The sequence below is a fragment of the Alexandromys fortis genome, unplaced genomic scaffold, assembly GCF_014885135.2.
Source record: "Alexandromys fortis isolate MF-2015 unplaced genomic scaffold, M_Fortis_MF-2015_v1.1 scaffold_72, whole genome shotgun sequence".
NCBI lineage: Eukaryota > Metazoa > Chordata > Mammalia > Rodentia > Cricetidae > Alexandromys > Alexandromys fortis.
The window spans coordinates 2,894,143-2,911,449 of record NW_026067969.1 but is presented as its reverse complement, the minus strand read 5'-3'; the positions used below and the strand labels follow the sequence as shown (position 1 = coordinate 2,911,449).

At 52.8% G+C, this 17,307-nt stretch overlaps 1 protein-coding gene across 3 annotated transcripts in view; it reads left to right on the top strand.

Moving 5' to 3' along the window:
* Vav2 (vav guanine nucleotide exchange factor 2) overlaps positions 1-17,307 on the top strand; it is a 185,033-nt gene that overhangs the window by 39,698 nt on the left and 128,028 nt on the right. The window lies entirely within an intron of this gene.

The window sequence follows — 17,307 nt, the reverse complement described above, 5'->3', positions numbered from 1 at the left end:
GGCTGGCTGCCAACCCCGTGCCTGTTGAGCCGCGTCACTGATGGGAAGGTGCTGAAACCAGGCTTGTGTGACAGGGTGGAGCAGGAGGGTGGATCCTCCCTCTCTTAGTCAGGGGAACCACCTACATCTAAATCTAGGGGATGCCATTAAAAACTGAGAGTGCTGGCCACCCCCTGGTGAGAGAGAGGAACCTTAGGCCAGGCAGATGCAAAGGCCTTAGAGACTCTGACTATTCGTGGCTTCCTGATGAGAATGGGTATGGAGTGATAATGTTAGGTGCCATAAAAATGTTGGTAACTCATCTTTTGTTTGTTGTTTTTGTTTTTCCCCTGAGACAGGGTTTCTCTGTGTAAGAGCCCAGGCTGGCCTCGAACTCACAGAGATCTGCCTGCCTCCCCGTAAGACAAAGTCTGATGTAGCTCAAGTCAGCCTTGAATTCCATATGTAGCTGAAGATGACCATAAATTTCTGGTCTTTCTGCTTCCACTTCCTGGGTTCTGGGGTCACAGGTGTTCCTTACCACTGGTTTATGCAGTGGCGGGGATCAAACTCGGGGCTTCATACATGTTAGGTAAGCGCCTTAACAACCAAGGCATGCCTCCAGCCCTCTGTCACTCTAGTTGGGTAGAATCGTGACTGTAACGTCTTTTGGTTGGGGCACTGAGGGTTGAAGTGCCGACCTGTAATCTGGTTTGTCTCCTCAAGCCTCTCTGCTGCCCACCCTTCCCCCCACAGCTGATTTGGCCTCTGAGCCAGTGGCTGCTGCCTGCTGGTGGAAGAGGCAGAGGCTCTGACTGCCCTGAGGATGATCCTCAGGGACTGGGTGTTTGAGGAAACAGCCCACCCGTCCAGGATGTGCTTGAGAGAGCAAACTTTGCTGTTGTAAGTGTTGAGAGACCTGTCCTTCAAGGGGTTTCCCTGTGATGTGGTGTTCAGAGCCAGTTCAGTGCTCAGGCCCCAGCAGGTCTCTGTGTCCTGGGAGTCTTCATTTTGAGAGTCTGTTTCTATGAGTGGTCAATTTTTAGAGGTTTCTTTTGGCTATAAAAGCATATAGGGGCCACTGCAGCTCTGACTTGGGGGACCAGGTCTCTAGCTATCATCAGAACTTGGCGCTATGGGCGTGATTTTGTAGGTTTGTCAAGCATGCACGAATGAAGGGGTGGGGTCTAGGAGATTTGCATCAAGGTTCCAGAAAGCTGCCAAGGCCCGGTAGTGGGTAGTAAGGTTTCTATGTAATGTATGGAGGTCCTGACTGCTGGGCAGGTGCAGGGAGTTTGATGTATTATCATGCACATACAGAATTGTGTTTCCTTCTGCTTGGGTGTGTGAATGGTGCCTTGCTTGGTATTCTGTTCGATGAGTGGCTTTTTAATCTGTTAGATCTATTTGGGACTCTTTCTTGGTCTTGTCCCTGGAAGTGGTTGAGATGAATTTGCCACAGCACTCTGGGTAGGAGGAGCTGATGACTTAGACACACACACACTCACACACACTCCACACCCCAGATATTGAATAACCATACAGAGAAAAAGATGGGAACATCCAACCAAACCTATGTTTTGTTCAACAGCACACAGCCCTGGAGTGTTCTGTGTATAATTTCATGTAATTTCATTTTGATTCTAATTTGCTATGGCGGAATGCATGATGTAAGACACATAAATCTGAATTTAGCTCTCATCATCCGTTCGGCCAACTGTGTGGTCAAGCTGTTTATGAAGAAGGGTTGCCCTTGTCCTTGTCAGCAGTTTTGACAGGACATCTCTGACCCTGCAGTGAGTGTACTGTGCCTGCTCTGTGTGGGGATGGAGGGGCTACACCGGGGCTTTTCCCCTTGGCCTCTAGCCTGTTTCCCTGGCGTTGCCCCAGCATACGCTTATGGGAAATGGGAGTGGATTGTGGGCTTGGACCTTGAGTCATAGGGTGGGGTGCTGGGGCTGGAGGTGACCCTGCTGTGCAGACCCTGTAGCCAAGCTAAGGGGTGGAGTCCAGTCTCATGCTTTGCCCTACAGGAGCTCATATGACCCCCAGCCCACCTCTGCCTGTTGGCTGCTTCAGTCCCTGTCCAGTCCTGAGGGTGGACTGGGCAGATCAGGCTCCTCTACACCACTGCTGGGTGAATGGATAACCTAACCCAGTGCCCTTAGACCGGCATTTCTCAACCTTCCTAACGCTGCACCTTTTAATACAGTTCATGCTGTGGTGATGCCCTACCATAAAATTATTTTTATTGCTATTTTATAACTGTAATTTTGCTACTGTTATGAATTGTAATGCAAAGTCTGTATTTTCTGATGCTCTTCGGTAGACCCTGTGAAAAGGTCGTTTGACTCCAAAGGGGTCGAGAGATCACAGGTTGAGAACCACTGCTTCAGACCCTGATGTGTGAGACTGTGAGGAGAGAAAGGATGGGAGTGGGAAGTGCCCAACAGGGCTAGCCACTGTAGTGTTCCCTCAGATAGAAATTGACGCTGCTACCATTGTCTGGTCACTAGTGCTAGTAGGGGCCAACCCAGATTGTCATAGGGAGGTGTCAGCCTCTCCTTTTGCATTTTTTAAAGGTTTATTTAACTTTTTATTTTACGTGCATTGGTAGGAAGGTGTCAGATCCCCTGCAACTGGATCTTTAGACAGTTGTGAGCTGCCATGTGGGTGCTGGGAATTGAACCCGGGTCCTCTGGAAGAGCAGTCAGTACTCTTAACCACTGAGCCATCTCTCCAGCCCCTGCATTTTTTTTTTTTAACGATTTCATTTGTAGAAGACATAATATTTGCACCTTAGGAGGATAGAGCCTGGTAGCTAAGTTCTGGAACTCTGGAGCCCAGCAGGGTGGGTGTGTCTCTGATCTGTCTTCACCAGAATGCAGCCTTTGGGATTCTCCAAGCCCCATTTGTAGATAGCAGGGGGCACTGCTTCCAAGGTCTGTCCAGCAGAGTGTGAATCTCGCTGCCTGCTCTGCTTGCAGCCAGCGGTGGTCCGGAGGCTCTGGCTCTACACGGAGCTGACCTGACGGCTCCTGTGCTGCCTTTGGTACCTCCTCTCCTCCAGGTTCTGTTGGGGTTAGGCTGAGAGAGCAGGACTGTCCGATCGCCTGGATGAGACCTGACCCTTGTGTCGTCTTAATCCTTTGGGAAGATCGTGGCTGGCTCTTGAGGCATCGCTTGAGGGAGTCTGCACGGAAATGAATCCTTGGGTTCTTGTCATTTTTAGTGTAAGTGTTTTCTTCCTGCTCTTGGTCCTTCACCCTACCAGTTCCAGCAAGTCGTGAGGGATCCAGAATTTAGTTCCGGAAGTGTCTTTCTGGCTGCCTTCCCTGGTGTTTTTCCGAAGAGTTACATTAAAGATAATAGGTTTTAGTTCAGATAAGTCCTGTCCTGGAGACTGCCAAGGGTAGCTGTGCTGCAGGGCAGCCAGGCTCTGACTGCAGGGCTGGGGCCAGGCAGTGAGGTGCCTGTCCACTTAAGGATGTACTCTGCTCGCCTCGTCCCTGCCATGCTCTCTTTTTCTCATTCTTATATGTCCTATCTGAGCCGTGTCTGTTCCGTTGCTGGGACTTGGGGTACGAGGGACTGTGGACATTTCATAGATGGCCACCCATAGCCTCTTTCTGGGAGTTTGGAACAACAACAATAACAGCAGCAAAAAACCCTTTGGAAGTTTGGTGGGGACCCTGGAGAGGGGAGTCTGTTTGCTTTCTTCTGCGATTTCAGCTCCTAGACATTGCAGATCATCAGGACAGCAGCAGCGTCGCCCTGTGGTTTGGCACCGTGTTTATGTCAGTCCTCCTCTGTGCTGATATGTCTCTTCATTCTTTCATTGTGTGGAACAGGAAGTTGAGGCTCACAGCGAGTGGCCAGCTTCCTGCTCGGGGTCAATGGCTGGGTAGCTCCCCCCCCCCCACCTTTTTCAAGTTGGCACTGTGAGGTCCAGCTCCATTGCCTGCTGGGCTATGGTGTTCCTTAGCCTCACTTCTACGTCTATCTGTCCAGTCACTGCTGGACATCCTCTGTGTGCAGGGGTCCCATAGCCAGGCCTGCAATGTAGGGAGCCCTGGGCAGCACTGGAGCAGGGAACAGGGAGGGACAAAGGCCTGTCGCTGTTAACATTTCTGTCTGTGATGGTAGCCACTAGTTTTGAGCCTTTTAACCTGCCTTTTTAGGTTGAGGCGCATGTCACAGGGTCTCAAAAGATGAAGCATGTCCTTTGAAGGGTCAGGAAGCAGGGGAAGGAGGGAGAAAGGCAGGAGGGAGAGCCAGAGAAGGGGAAGGGTAGTAGGGTGGTTTCCGTTAGGTCTCAGAGAGACAAATAGCTAACTGAGCTGCCTAGTCTAACATACCAAAGTCAACTCTGGCCACCAGTCTCTCCCTACTCACAAGTACCTGTTACAGAGTTATCCTGCCCCCATACCCTAAACCTCTCCAGCCCTCCTGAGCTTCTCTTCCCTATACAACTCAGCTATTTTGGCTACATGCCCTCTTGACCTCTTGTTTCCCAGGAGCTCTCTTGGTTCCCAGGTGCCCCTCCCCCCATCCAGTTCGCTCTACACTTCCAGAGGCCTCTGGCTGTGCTTTCCTTCATATCTACAGTAAATCTCCTCAGCCTTACCTGGGAGCAGTCATGCCCTTGCATTCAGAGTCCTAAAGTAGTAGGCTGTAGTTCCTGCCTGCAGGAGGGAAACTAGGCCCACTGTGTGCCTCTGGTTGCCCCCTGGGCTTTCTCCTGCTTCTGCTTGCTCACCTCTGCAGCCATTTGACCTGTGCTGCCAGGGAGTCCCTTCTACCCCACCCATCACTGGAAGGCCTTTAAAAATTTTCGAGACTGGGCTTTTCTCTAGTCCTGGCTGTTTGTTCTAGAACTCATTCTGTAGATTTGACTGGTCTCAGACTCGGAGATCCGCTTGCCCACCTGTCTCTGCTCCTAAGTGCTGGGATTAAAGGCATGCACCCACCCACCCTCCTCAGCATTTTTTCTTAAGTTGGAGGGTCTTCCAAACCTCCCCTGGGCCTCCTGGGTTCTCCTCTTAGCTGTATGCTTCCTCTGTGTCTTTCAGACCCTGGCTCTGCTAAGTGAGGCTTGCCCTGATGGCGCAGTGGCAGCTTCGCCCCTGTTCCCGCTTCCTCTCTTCCTGGCAGCATCCTGAGTGCATTCTCACTTAACACCGTCCGCGTCCCAACGGGGGATGCGTTTGAGTTCCTGTCTCAGTGCATCTGTGTGAGCGCGTTAGGTGTGGCAGAGGCCTGAGCCTCTGGCGGGGGAGTCTTGCAAGAGGCATGGAGCCCTGGCTGTTCCAGGAGGTCTGGTCTTACTAGGGACAGGAGGCCGATTGTTCCCTTGGTAGAGTTGTGGTTTCCAGAGTGATGTCCCTAGGCTACTCATGCATGTCCCAGCTGGGGTCTCACCTGGAGCCTGCAGCCCCACCAGGTGGTACCGATGACACCAGCCTGATGTCAGACAGGGAGCTACTGAGGGAGCAGCTGGGTGGGTCACATGGAGCTGTGCTCCTAATCAGTGGGCCCCTTATTCACTGGAAGAGTCACTGCGATTCACACTTCCGCAGCAGTTCACCTGGCCCTCAACAAGAGCTGGGCATGGACCGACAGGCCCCTAGATGATTTTGGCATTGCTTACCCAGGTGCCTAGGCTCCACCCAGCAGCCTCTGAGCCTCACTTTCATGGAGGTCATGGCTGGTATCTGTCTGTCACTGGTACCGTATGCCGAGTCCTTTCCACTCAGGAGTGCCTGCATCCCATGGGAACTTAAAGGAATAGGAGGCAGGTTAGTGAGGAGGCCAGAACGTGGCGTGGAAGCCAGGAGGTGGTTTGGGGGCTCTAAGGCAGTATGGAGGCCAGGGGGCAGTGTGGAAGCTGACCAGCTGCTGGGTAGTGGCTGTAATATGCCTGTGTCTCAGGGGAGAGTGCCAACAGTGGACCTTTGAGAGTGTGGGACACTGGATAATGTCTGTGACTGTGCCGATGGCAGCCATACAGGCTGGACGCTTCTCCCCGGCTATGGAGTTTTAGCTTCTCCTGCTGAGGCTGGAAAGATGGAGCCCAGTTGAATTGCTGCAGCCCTGCCTTTCCGGTGTGGCATTTTCTGCGACATTTTGCCGAAAGGAAGAGTTCCGAAGAAGCTCAAAGCGAGAGTTTGGAAGCTTGGGCACATCACAGCTAAGGATGTCGCCTCCAGGTTTCAGCCTGGCGGAGCAGTTGGGTCCCCAGAGGAGCTGGCTATGCTGTGGCAGTGGGAGACAGAGCTTACCTGCCAGTGCCCTGCAGTGCTTATGAGAGCCTTCGGTTCTCTCTGTCCATGGTCCCGACATTTCTCCAGCAGTTTATGGGCCCCGTGCTCATTCCTCTGACATTCGATGCCCCTCTCCTTTCTGGTCCCAAGCAGGCATCATTAGTTTTTCTAGCATTTTCCACAGAGCCCACAGTACAGCCAGGTAAAGCTGACACAGACAGAAGCCAGCTTGTCTTTTCAGACATTTATTTTGTCCCCCGTAATTGCTGTGACCCCTTGCATTGACCTGTCACCTACAGACATCTGCTGTCATTGTCCTCTGAACTTGACGCTGGATGGGAGTGGGCCGAGGGGCATGTTTGCTGGTATTTCCTGCAGCCTGGTAAAGTGGCTCAGCTGAGAGTTTTTGAATAGAAGGGTGCTAAGGCAGACCCCGGATGTCACTGGGCTGCCTCCCATGTTGCTGCTGTAGTGTTCCAGTCTGTGAAATGGGTGTAAGGATCTTTTTTCCATAGGAACTGCAGAGGAAGAGACCAGATAAGGCAGCTGTATGTCTTTCCTGTGGTATGTCCTCTAAGTGGCAGCTCTTGAGAATCAAGCTGTGACCCTTGGCAGTGGGCAGGGGTACCCATGGCCTGTTTCAGCTGCCTGGAGTGCTGGCCTTACCAAGCCTCTAACGATGTCACAAACCTGCCACCCTGCCCTGCTTACTGTCAAGTGTGTGGAGGGATAGTCTCAGTAACTTTGGCACCCGTGTGTATGGACGGGTCTCCAGCCCTATCTGATCAGAGACAGCAGTAACCATGGGTATTGGTCGGACACTCAGATCTCCATACCCAGGCTTCAAGCCTCTTTGCGGCTCCTCGTTTTCCCTTAATATTTGTTCAGGAAATTTGCTGAGTGAGCCTTGTGCTCTCCCGAGGTTCTCTCCCGCTGGCTGGTGGCTCTCACCAGCTCCTGCTGCGCCAAGTTCATTTGCTCGCCTTGGCTTAATACTGTCTGGGAGGTACTTGGGCCCTTTCGCAGCATCCATTCCGTACTAATTACTTATTAAAATGCAGCCTCCGTGGAGCGGAGCAGCCTCAGGGCTCCCGGCAGAGCCCTGGCAGGGGCTGCTGGCAAGGGCTTTCCAGGTCCTGCTTGGAAGGATCCCCTCCACACCTCTGCGAGTGGGTGTCACTTCAGGAGGAGGTTATTAGGCCACGCTTTCGGGGCAACTTGACAATCAGACATTCTGAGTGTGTGTGTGTAGAAACACACAGACATGCACACACACCACACACACACACACACACACACACACACACACGGTGTGCCTCTGGCTTTTTACTGGCAATGAGAGCATTGTATCTCTCATGGCCCTGGGGCCTTGTGCAATCTGGGCAGGCCCTCTACTCTTGACTGTGTCCAGCTCTGAGGCTTCCACTTGGCCTCCTCTTCCAGGCAGAAACTGCTTACTTCTTGCTGGCTGGCGAAGGTGGGAAGGAGGAGGATGCTTCTGGATCAGTAGCTGAGACCCTGCTGTCAACACCATCCCTGTGAAGAGCTAGACCACTGTGTGTGGGTCCTCTGGGCTTGCTGGGAAATGGGCAAGGTTTGAGGCTGAGAGGAGCCCACGGCTGAAGAATTGATACTTCTTCCCCAGTGTTGGTGATGAGGGGCAGGACTCTGTTTTGGAGGCCATGGTGATGCATTGGATGCTGGTATCCTCTTGGGGATTATGATTCTCGGTGTCTGAGGGCAGTAAGCCGGAGGGATGGAAGCAGGAGGAAGGGTTTGGAGCTTGTGGGGTCAGAGTTTGGAGAGAAAACGAAATTGGTGTGCTTGTGAGCAGGTGTGTGGCACAGGAAGGTCCTGTGAATGTAGGCTTCTTGGATGGCCCAGCATCACGTATGGGAAAAGACTCCTTCCGCCATGGTTTAGAATTGGGCAGGAGTACCTTCTGAGCTGTGGGAACTTGGGTGGCCTACTACCTTCTCCTAGGACTTTAGGTGCTCTTGTCTGTAGAGGGAGCGGCTTGACTGATAACACTGATTCATCTTGACTGGTAGTAGCTTCCTGGAACACTCAGTCATGGCTGCTGAGGCTCAGCTATTGATGAGCGATATCTGCCCCAGCTTAAAGTGAGATGCGGGGGCCTTGGGCCTTATGCTCATTCTTGTGGATGAGCTGGTCTCATACTAGTGTTCTTTTGTAGGGTGAGTCCTCAGACAAGCTCTCATGGTTGAGATTCAGCCCCTCTGGTTGGAGCAGGCTCATATGCCGGATGATGCCAGCAGCACCTCTGCTGTGGATGGGGTTAAGCCGAGAAAACCCAGAATTTTGGGAATTGGCATGGTTTAGTTCCAGGACTAGTGGCTGGGTTTCCTGGTCTTCCTGGTGGGAGATGTCATGGGCATTGTGTGGAGGATGGGTCTCTCTATTGTGTCCTCCGCTCAGCTCAGCCTGTGCTAGGGCACACAGCCTCAGCAACTGGAAAAGCAGAGCCCAGGACCACTGCATGGTAGCTGGCCACGGTGGGGCTACAATGGCGCAGAGAGCCGAGGTGTTTACAGAGGGCTTCCCAGTGGAATTCCTGGTTTTGATGGACAGTGTGGAAAGCTCAGAGCTGCATATACAATGGACGGGGGGGGGGGGGGGGGGGGGGGGGGGGGGGGGGGGGGGGGGGGGGGGGGGGGGGGGGGGGGGGGGGGGGGGAGGTAAATACAGGCCCAGCAGGTGGTCCGCTCAGCCTAGTGTAGGACAAGGTGTGAAAGGACATGGTGGGGTGCAGCTTGACGGGAACTCTTAAGAGGACAGCGCTGTTCTGCAGAGCTACAGACCCGGGTGTCAGGGTTTAGTGCGCACACTCCTGGAAGCACGCGTGACACCCTGCACAGTGCCAGGGTGCTGGGAGATGACAGTTCTACCTGTGGACTCCCTCTCTGTTCGCTGAGGCTTTGACGCTGAGGAAACAGGAGCCCACACCCAAGGAAGTAGCTGCGGACAGACTCTAGACGCGCTGTGGCCATCGTGTGCCGCGGTGTGTGTGCTCGTTACCACTTTCTTTGTACCTCGGTTTCTCCTGTAGTCTGCAGGGCCACCCTTCCTGTCCTGTGTGTAAGCAAACATCTCTGTCATTTCTTGCTTGCTTGAGTGTCTTTCTACCCAGCTAGTTCCCACCTGGGGACGAGGAGCCTGGCTTTTCTTCACTCATCTCGTGGCAACTGGTGCAAGCCTCTTTTTTTTTTTTTTTTTTTTTGTTTTTGTCCACAGTTAATTAAGCTTTAATTGGTTAATTGTTTCTCCCCAGTGCCCCAAGCATTAATTGTGTCTGGTGAAGCTTGACAGTTTGATGTTTGTGGCAGAAAATTCTGAATGAGACCAGGAAGGAGAACAGAAAGAAAAATAGCAAAGTGTAAGCAGCTCCTTGTGATGGTGTCACTTCTGGTCACCTTGGCAGACCTTTCCAGGGTGCAGTGCTTATTCTAAAGGTCAGTAGGAGTCCTGCTGCCAGCTTGGGGCCAGCCAGTGGCAGCCTCAGCTGTGAGGTCAGGCCTTCTGGGTGGAGAGGCAGCTTCTCTGGACTCATGAGGTGTGTGCTGTGAACTTGGAACAGAGATCCCTGCGGTGCTGTGGAACACGGTGTCTGATCTCTGGATGTGGGGCACTGTGCCTGATTGCCTGCATCTGGGGCGATGTGGGGAACCATGCCGACCCCCTGAAACTGAGGTGATGTGGGGAACTGTGCTAAAAACCTGCAGTTGGAGTGATGAGGGGTTTCATGCCCAGCCTCTGTAGTTGCGGTGATGTGGAGCCTTGTGCTGATCTCCTGTAGCTGGGGTGATATGGGACACTGTACCCAACCCCTTGGTGATAAAAAGTTTGAGACCCCTGGGCCCTCTCTGCTCTTTGGCATTTTCTCAGTGGTGGTTCCCTCTTTAGTGATATTTCATTTGTATTTTAATAAAGAAAGCTTGCCTGAAGACCAGAGAATAAAACAGCCACACTGGTCAGCCTTACAGATCAGGCAGTGGTGGCATACACCTTTAATCCCAATAGCCACACTAGCTTGCCATAGAATCCAGGTGGTAGTGGTGCACGCCCTTAATCCTAGAGCTAGAGAGGATTATAAGATGGGAGGAGCTCACAGTCTCATTCTGAGATTCCTGGAGGCAGGATCACTATTTCGGACTGAGGTCGAGGTAAGAGCCAGTGGCTGACTGTTTTGCCTTTCTGGTCTTCAGGTTGAACCTTAATATCTGCCTCTGAGTTTTTATTAATCGTGCTTCATCCCTCTTCTCAGGTATTTCTAGGTTTTTGTCAGGTTGACGAAAAACAACCAACAGTCTGGTAAGCTCACCTTGCTGCCCTTAGCCATGGGCACACACCGCACTGCCAACTGCTGGCCCGTAAAATCAGCTCATGTCCTTGTGAGTAGCATTTGCAGACTAGGCTTGGCAAGAGCTTGGCAGGTCAACTGAGATGTCTTGTGCTCACTCAGGCCTGGGGACTAGTGGGGAAGGAGTCTTAGTGGGGGCAGCTGGAGGCGTTTGTGGGGATGTGGTAGGGCTGCTTGGTACTGGAACCCCAGGATGCTGAAGGATGCTGGCCTGTTGAAAAGGAGCTGCTGAGTGTCTCAAAACAGGGCTGCTTCTTGAAGGAGGGTGGCTGGTGTGGCTCAGTGGCTGTATGAACATGGCTGAACTGGGCAATTCACTCATGGGGAAACTCTGGGCAGGGAGTTTGGCTCCATCCTTGCTCATGTTGGCTGCAGGAACCATGCTTAGCCATGTGTGACCTGTGACTGTTATAGGCTCTGCTTGGCCTCTTAGCCACGGTAGTCCTCCAGAGTCATCTCTGGAAGGGGAGGCCATGCCTGTGGTATCAGTGACATCCTTATTGATGCCAGCTCCTGCACCCTGTGAGATTGTATTGAAGTGTGTGGGTTCCCATTTCTTCTTAGAGGTGCAAGTGGATATAGAGTGTTCCCTCTTGGCTCCCCACCTGATCCCACAGACCTAGGCTCTCCTTACTCAGTGTTATCTCATAGTAAGAAGGGCCTGAGCTCTGGGATGGCTATATAGCCCCCAGGTGTTTGATAGGTTTGCTTGAGAGACTGTGTGACCAGGGACCTGGCCTTGCGACCTGAGGGCAAATCTGCAGAACCATCCATCCATTCATCTACCCATCCCTGATGGAGTCCTCTAGAGAGGATGGATAGCAAGGAGACAGCCCTCCCAGGTCCCTGCTGTCTTAGACTCCAGTGCTTGGCCATCTAGGTTTTTTCATACCCACATGAGGGCAGAGGTTGGGAGACCTGCTGAGTTGTATCCCTAGCTTTGTCCTCTCCAGGGATCCTTTTAGAAGTCCCCCACTTTCTCCTTTTGGGGCTCTACATTTCCAAAGATGACACATATTAAGCCAATGACATTGTTAAATAATTAGTTTTCTCGCTTTTTAATTAATCAAAGGTTAATTATGAGCTTTATCTTTAATTAGAGTTTCTGACCCCCGCCTCACACAGAGGGCCCTTGAGGCCAGCCAGGAAGGGTGCTCACAAGTTAGACTTTGGAATGGGTGTGATTAGGGCATGGGGAGCCCTTGGAGCCCACAGGGACCCTTATATCAGCTCCTTTCATTTTCACCAGTGGCCACCTGTGCGGCTGGTGCTTGTGTTTTGTGGCTGGCGCTGCAGAGGGAGCAGCAAGCATCGGACTATGATCCGGAGCCCAGCTGGGCCTTTGTGTTTGCAGCAGGGTGAAGTTGGGAGACTTCCAAAAGGGCTGACTATCTGCATAGGTATCTGCATAGGTCTCTGTGCGGCTGGCAGGCTGGCTGGCTGGCTGGCTAGGTGGGAAGGGCTCTGGGCACCTTTATCTAGTGACCAGAGTCTCTGTAGCCTATCTCCACAGGCAGCCCAGTGCTACCTCCTGAGAAGATGGCTGATCGGTTCAGTCTGTGGCGGGATGCAGGTCAGGTGCCAGATCGGTGAGACAGCCCTTAGGGATCTGCCAGCCAGTACTGGGCAGTGGGGCGCCATGCCTGCTTGGTGGCCTGCTGTGGGCTGGAGGCTGAGCCAGCCCTCTAGATTGGTCTGTGCCCTGAGGTTTGTCCTCAGGCAGCCCTAGCTGGGGAGATAAAACCAGGCTTTGCCTAGCTTGCACTGGCAGCTCCCTCCGGGTCTTTTCTGTTGTTTCTTATCTGTGGAGCTGCTAGATATCTTGGCCCTTCCTGGTCTGATGAGTACCTGCCAGTCCCTGTTCTGCTTGGGGTTAGGGCTAAACAGGCCTTTGGCCTGCTGACTTAGGGCTTGGCAAGGGGAGTGTTGGCACATCTGGGTTGGGCAGTGGCAGTGGAATGCTGGCCTGGTTTATGCAGTATGAGGCTGCGGGATTGCTGGTCTCTGAGCAGAGGGCTAGCTGACAGGTGAGAGAGGTGTCTCCTTGCCCGCCCTGGGATCCAGGCCGTAGTGTGTGTTTGTCTGGGTTTCTTTGGTTTGCTCACCTGAAGCACACCCTGTCCTTCTGATTCTTTCTCTGCTTCCAACCTGCATTCCTCACTGATTTAGCTGGCTGCAAAGATGTCCGAGTGCTCTTATTCCCTCCTAACACAGGCAAAATATTCAAGGAGAGTTCTAGTCCTGATATCTTCCCTCACTGGGCTTATAGCTCGTTTCATAGCTCAGAAGAGAGGAAATTGGTAGTTTCCCTGACCATTGGGGACAGCCTGGCTTAATGTGCCTGGATTTCTGGAGCCCTTTCTCTTGGGTAGCCAGGGATGGACAGTGACAGGCCCAGCAAATCCCACAAAACCATTAGCCCTTGGTGTGATTCCCACATCAGCTAGACCCCGGACAGAGGTGAGTTCCAGTCAGCCCATGGCTTCCCTTTAGTCTTGTCCAACACAGTGTTCTGAAAATGAGGTTTGGGGATGTTCTGGTGTTGGGCCCTTGGAAGATTCCAGAACAGCACACCGCCAGGGTTTGACCCTTCAGTGAACAGCAGGAGTGTGGAAACACAGTGACATGGCTGTGAGGATGGTTCACAGGGAGGCCATGGAGGGATTGAAAGCTTGTTATGAGCCAGTCTGGCCTGGAGGGCTGTGGAGAGCGTGTAGCGTTGACAAGTGACCTGAAGATACAGCAGACATCCTGTCTTTTGGCGACTGTGGATCTCGGGCCTGAGAACAGGATTTAAGGATTTGTGTGTGTTAAACATGTGACCTTGGGCATGAACTCGCTGGGAAAACCTTCACTAGATTTATTTTATTATTCTTTATTCATATGCGTGTCTGTATGCGTGCAGGTGTCTAGGAAGCTAGAAGAGGGCGACAGATTTCCCAGAGCTGGAGTTAGTTACAGGTGGTTGGGAGCTGGGAATAGAACTCAGGTCCTCTGCAAGAGCAGCAAGTGCTCTTAACTGCTAAGCCAGTTCTCCAATCCTGTTGCTGTCTTATGTTTGTGGTAAGGTTTCATGTAGCCCAGGCTAGCCTGGTATTTGAGACCGCGACTGTCCTTGAACTCACGAACCCCTGCTTCAGCCCCCCAAATGCTGGGACTGGGAGTGTGTTCCATGCAGCCTGGTTTGCCAGCCTGGTTTCCTGTCTGTAATGGCAGTAACAAGGATGCCAGCCTTGGGAGCATGAGAGGAGTGATGTAGACCCACGGCCGGCACAGGTGAGGACTGCCGTTGTCCCCATAGGCTCAGGAACTTGTCATTCTGCTGCCAGCTCTCATTCACATGCCTCGGAGTGTTAACACTCCATTCTGTGACGGCTCTGACCTGGGCTCTGGAATGTTCCTGGTGTTAGTAGGAGCTGTAGTAGCAACTGGGCCTGCACAGAAGGAGCCCCAGAAGCCCACCACCTGTCTGTGTTCTCTGCCGTTTTCTCCTCTAGCTGGGACTGTGGTCTGCCTCCGTGTAAGAGGGGCTAGAAGCCAAGGACGATTCCCCTTCATTGTCCTAATGGCTTCCATATTAATTTGTTGGGAGGAAATCACCCCCTTCGAAGGCCTTTCAAGTGGGAAAGGAGAGACGTCCTAGTACCGTGGGCCAGTCATTAGGGGAAAGCAAATTAAATCATGTTTAATGGTGTTGAGTCCCCATCGTTTTGGAAATGGAATTGGCGAAGTGGGGAAATGAGAGATTGCTGAATGCCCTTCGAGGGAGTCTGGGAAGGAGAAGTGAGAGAAGCGTATATGGTGACCAGGGGCTAGCCTGGAGCTGGGACTGGGCACTGCAAGTCCCCGCGTTGCTGAAGTGAGCTCGGGAGCCATGGATGGGTGCAGATGGTGTCCTGCGTTCTCATGCGGTTGTATGCATTCATTCCTTCCCCATCCTGGCTTCTTCTGTAACCAGCTGCCCTACTGGGGGCAGATTGCTCCTCTCCTGAGCCAAGCTTCTTTTCATAAGCAAAGAGGAGGTGGCATTCACGTGATGGGGCATGGGGAGGGGACTCAGAGAAGGCACAGAATCCCAGCCTGGGCTGAGTCTATAGGCATGGATGTGGTCTCTTACTACTCTGTTGGCACGTTGAGAGGGACAAGCATGTTGTTTTCAAGTTGCTAACAGTCCCTTGGAGATTATGTGTCTTTGCAACTTAAAACTGATAAAGCGACAGTTCCATTTCCTGTAAACATCAAAAGCCCTTCTAGCAGGAAAAAAAAAGAAACCAGAACAAAACAGTGTTCTGTTTTTCTCATGGGGTGCTCCCAGTCCTTTGGCAGGTCATAAGAAATATTCAGCTTGACAGTCTACCTTAGAGTGCTGTACCTTCACTTAGGAGTTAGTCTCTGGCCGGGTGGTGGTGGGGGCGCACTCCTTTAATTCCAGCACTCAGGAGGCAGAGGCAGGCGGATCTCTGTGAGTTTGAGTCCAGCCTGGTCTACAAGAGCTAGTTCCAGGACAGGCTCCAAAGCTTCAGAGAAACCCTGTCTTGAAAAACCAAAACCAAAAAAAAAAAAAAAGGGGGGGGGGGCTCTGTTGGAACAAGGGATTGCTTAGCATCTCTCAGACCCTGCCAGCACTTCTTATGGGAGAGGCTGTCGCCTGGGAGACAGAGGTGTGCCAGCTTAAGTCTCTTTATGAAGCTGATCAAGTCACTGTGGCCTTCCCTCCCCGGTGACCTCATCTATCCTAGTCTCCTTTTCACAGTCCCAGTGGCAAACGTCATTAACATTGGAATCTGGGGACTGAGCATTGGAACACCTAACCACAGCCTTTAACGTCTGAGATGCAGGTCAAGTCTCTCTTACACAGAAGGCCACTCCCCAATGATGCTGCCCTGCCTAGTCCTCAACTCTGGCCACTGCTGCCCTGGCACAGCTTGGCTGGCCTGGTGGGTCCACCTTAGGGCTTTTGCTAATACCGGCTGCACTTTCTAGATTGTTCTTGGCCCAGGGAACTGTGGGGTGTCTCTCCATCCTCCTTCAGGTCTCCCTGGCCATCCACCCTGTGAGACCACTCCTTCTCCATCCTTGAGTCTAGAGTGCTTGCTCTGAGGGGATCTTACTTGTCGACTGGCTTATTGCCGCTCTGCTCACACGATGGCTGTCCCCGTGAGCAAGGGTTTTTCTCATTTTTTCACTTCTTTGACAAACGGATGGACAGCATGGCCCCATGGTGTGTGAAGGAAAAAAGAGAGAAAAGGGAGGACTGGTGAGTGAGTCTCCACGGGGAAGTTTCTAGAAGTTGTTAAAGGCATGCCTTCTTTCCTTTCCTAAGCTGTAGCCAGGGGACACGTTCTTTCTGGAACATAGCTGCTATTTGTTGGTCACATTCTGGAGCACAGCAAACAGATCCGAGGAGTACGCAGTGCCTGGCTCCATAGTCCTGGTCCTCACGTGTCCCCCAGGGAGGTGATGTGGGGCCTGGTCCTCACGTGTCCCCCAGGGAGGTGATGCGGGACCTGGTCCTCACGTGTCCCCCAGGGAGGTGATGTGGGACCTGGTCCTCACGTGTCCACCAGGAAGGTGATGCAGGGCCTGGTCCTCACGTGTCCACCAGGGAGGTGATGCGGGGCCTGGTCCTCACGTGTCCCCCAGGGAGGTGATGTGGGGCCTGGTCCTCACGTGTCCCCCAGGGAGGTGATGCGGGGCCTGGTCCTCACGTGTCCCCCAGGGAGGTGATGTGGGGCCTGGTCCTCACGTGTCCCCCAGGGAGGTGATGCGGGGCCTGGTCCTCACGTGTCCACCAGGAAGGTAATGCGGGGCCTGGTCCTCACGTGTCCACCAGGGAGGTGATGTGGAACTCTAAGGCTCAGTGTATCCCAGGGAGATGACAGGCGTGGTTCTTACTGGTACTTAGGTTATGATGTGGGAACTCAGTCCTCTGGGTGCTCAGGCAGGCGGTGGGGAGCTCTGGTGCCCAGGGGTGCCCCAGGGAGAAGGCATAGGAGGTGACAAGGATGTGGTTGTTCGTGTGTGCTCTGGGGAAATGACGTGAGGTCCTGTTCTCACATAGTCACCAGGGAGGGTGATGTAAGTTGTACCGTTCACCCGTGCTGCAGGGAGGTGACAGGGGGCCTGACCTCACATGTGCCCTTGGGAAGTGATGTGGGTACTGTTCACCTGTGCCTGGGGAGGTAAGTACACTGGGTGACTTTTGATTGACTTTTTCCCCTGGACTGAGAGTCTAGAGGAAGCTACCGGCATGTCCAGTGATGCATGAATGCCTTTCATGGGTGTGGTGCTTTGAAAGAAAATGGCCCCCAAAGGGAGTGGCACTATTAGGAGGTCTGCCTTGTTGGGTGAAGTTTGTCTGTGGGGTCAGGCTTTGAAGTCTCTTGTTCAAGCTTCCCTCAGACTGACAGTCAGTTGACTTCCGGTTGCCTGTGAGATTCAGGCCTCTCAGCTACCCCAGCATCCCGTCAGCCTGCACGCCACCGTGATGATAATGGACTGGACCTCTGAAACTGTAAGCAAACCACCCCAATTAAATGTTGTCTTTATAAGAGTTACTGTGGTCATAGTGTCTCTTCACAGCAATAAAAACCCAAACTAAGGCCATGGGGACCCCTGTTTACTCAGAGCCTGGCTTATCTGGCAGGAAGTAGCTGGCTTATCTGTTCTCTGGTATCCCAGCTC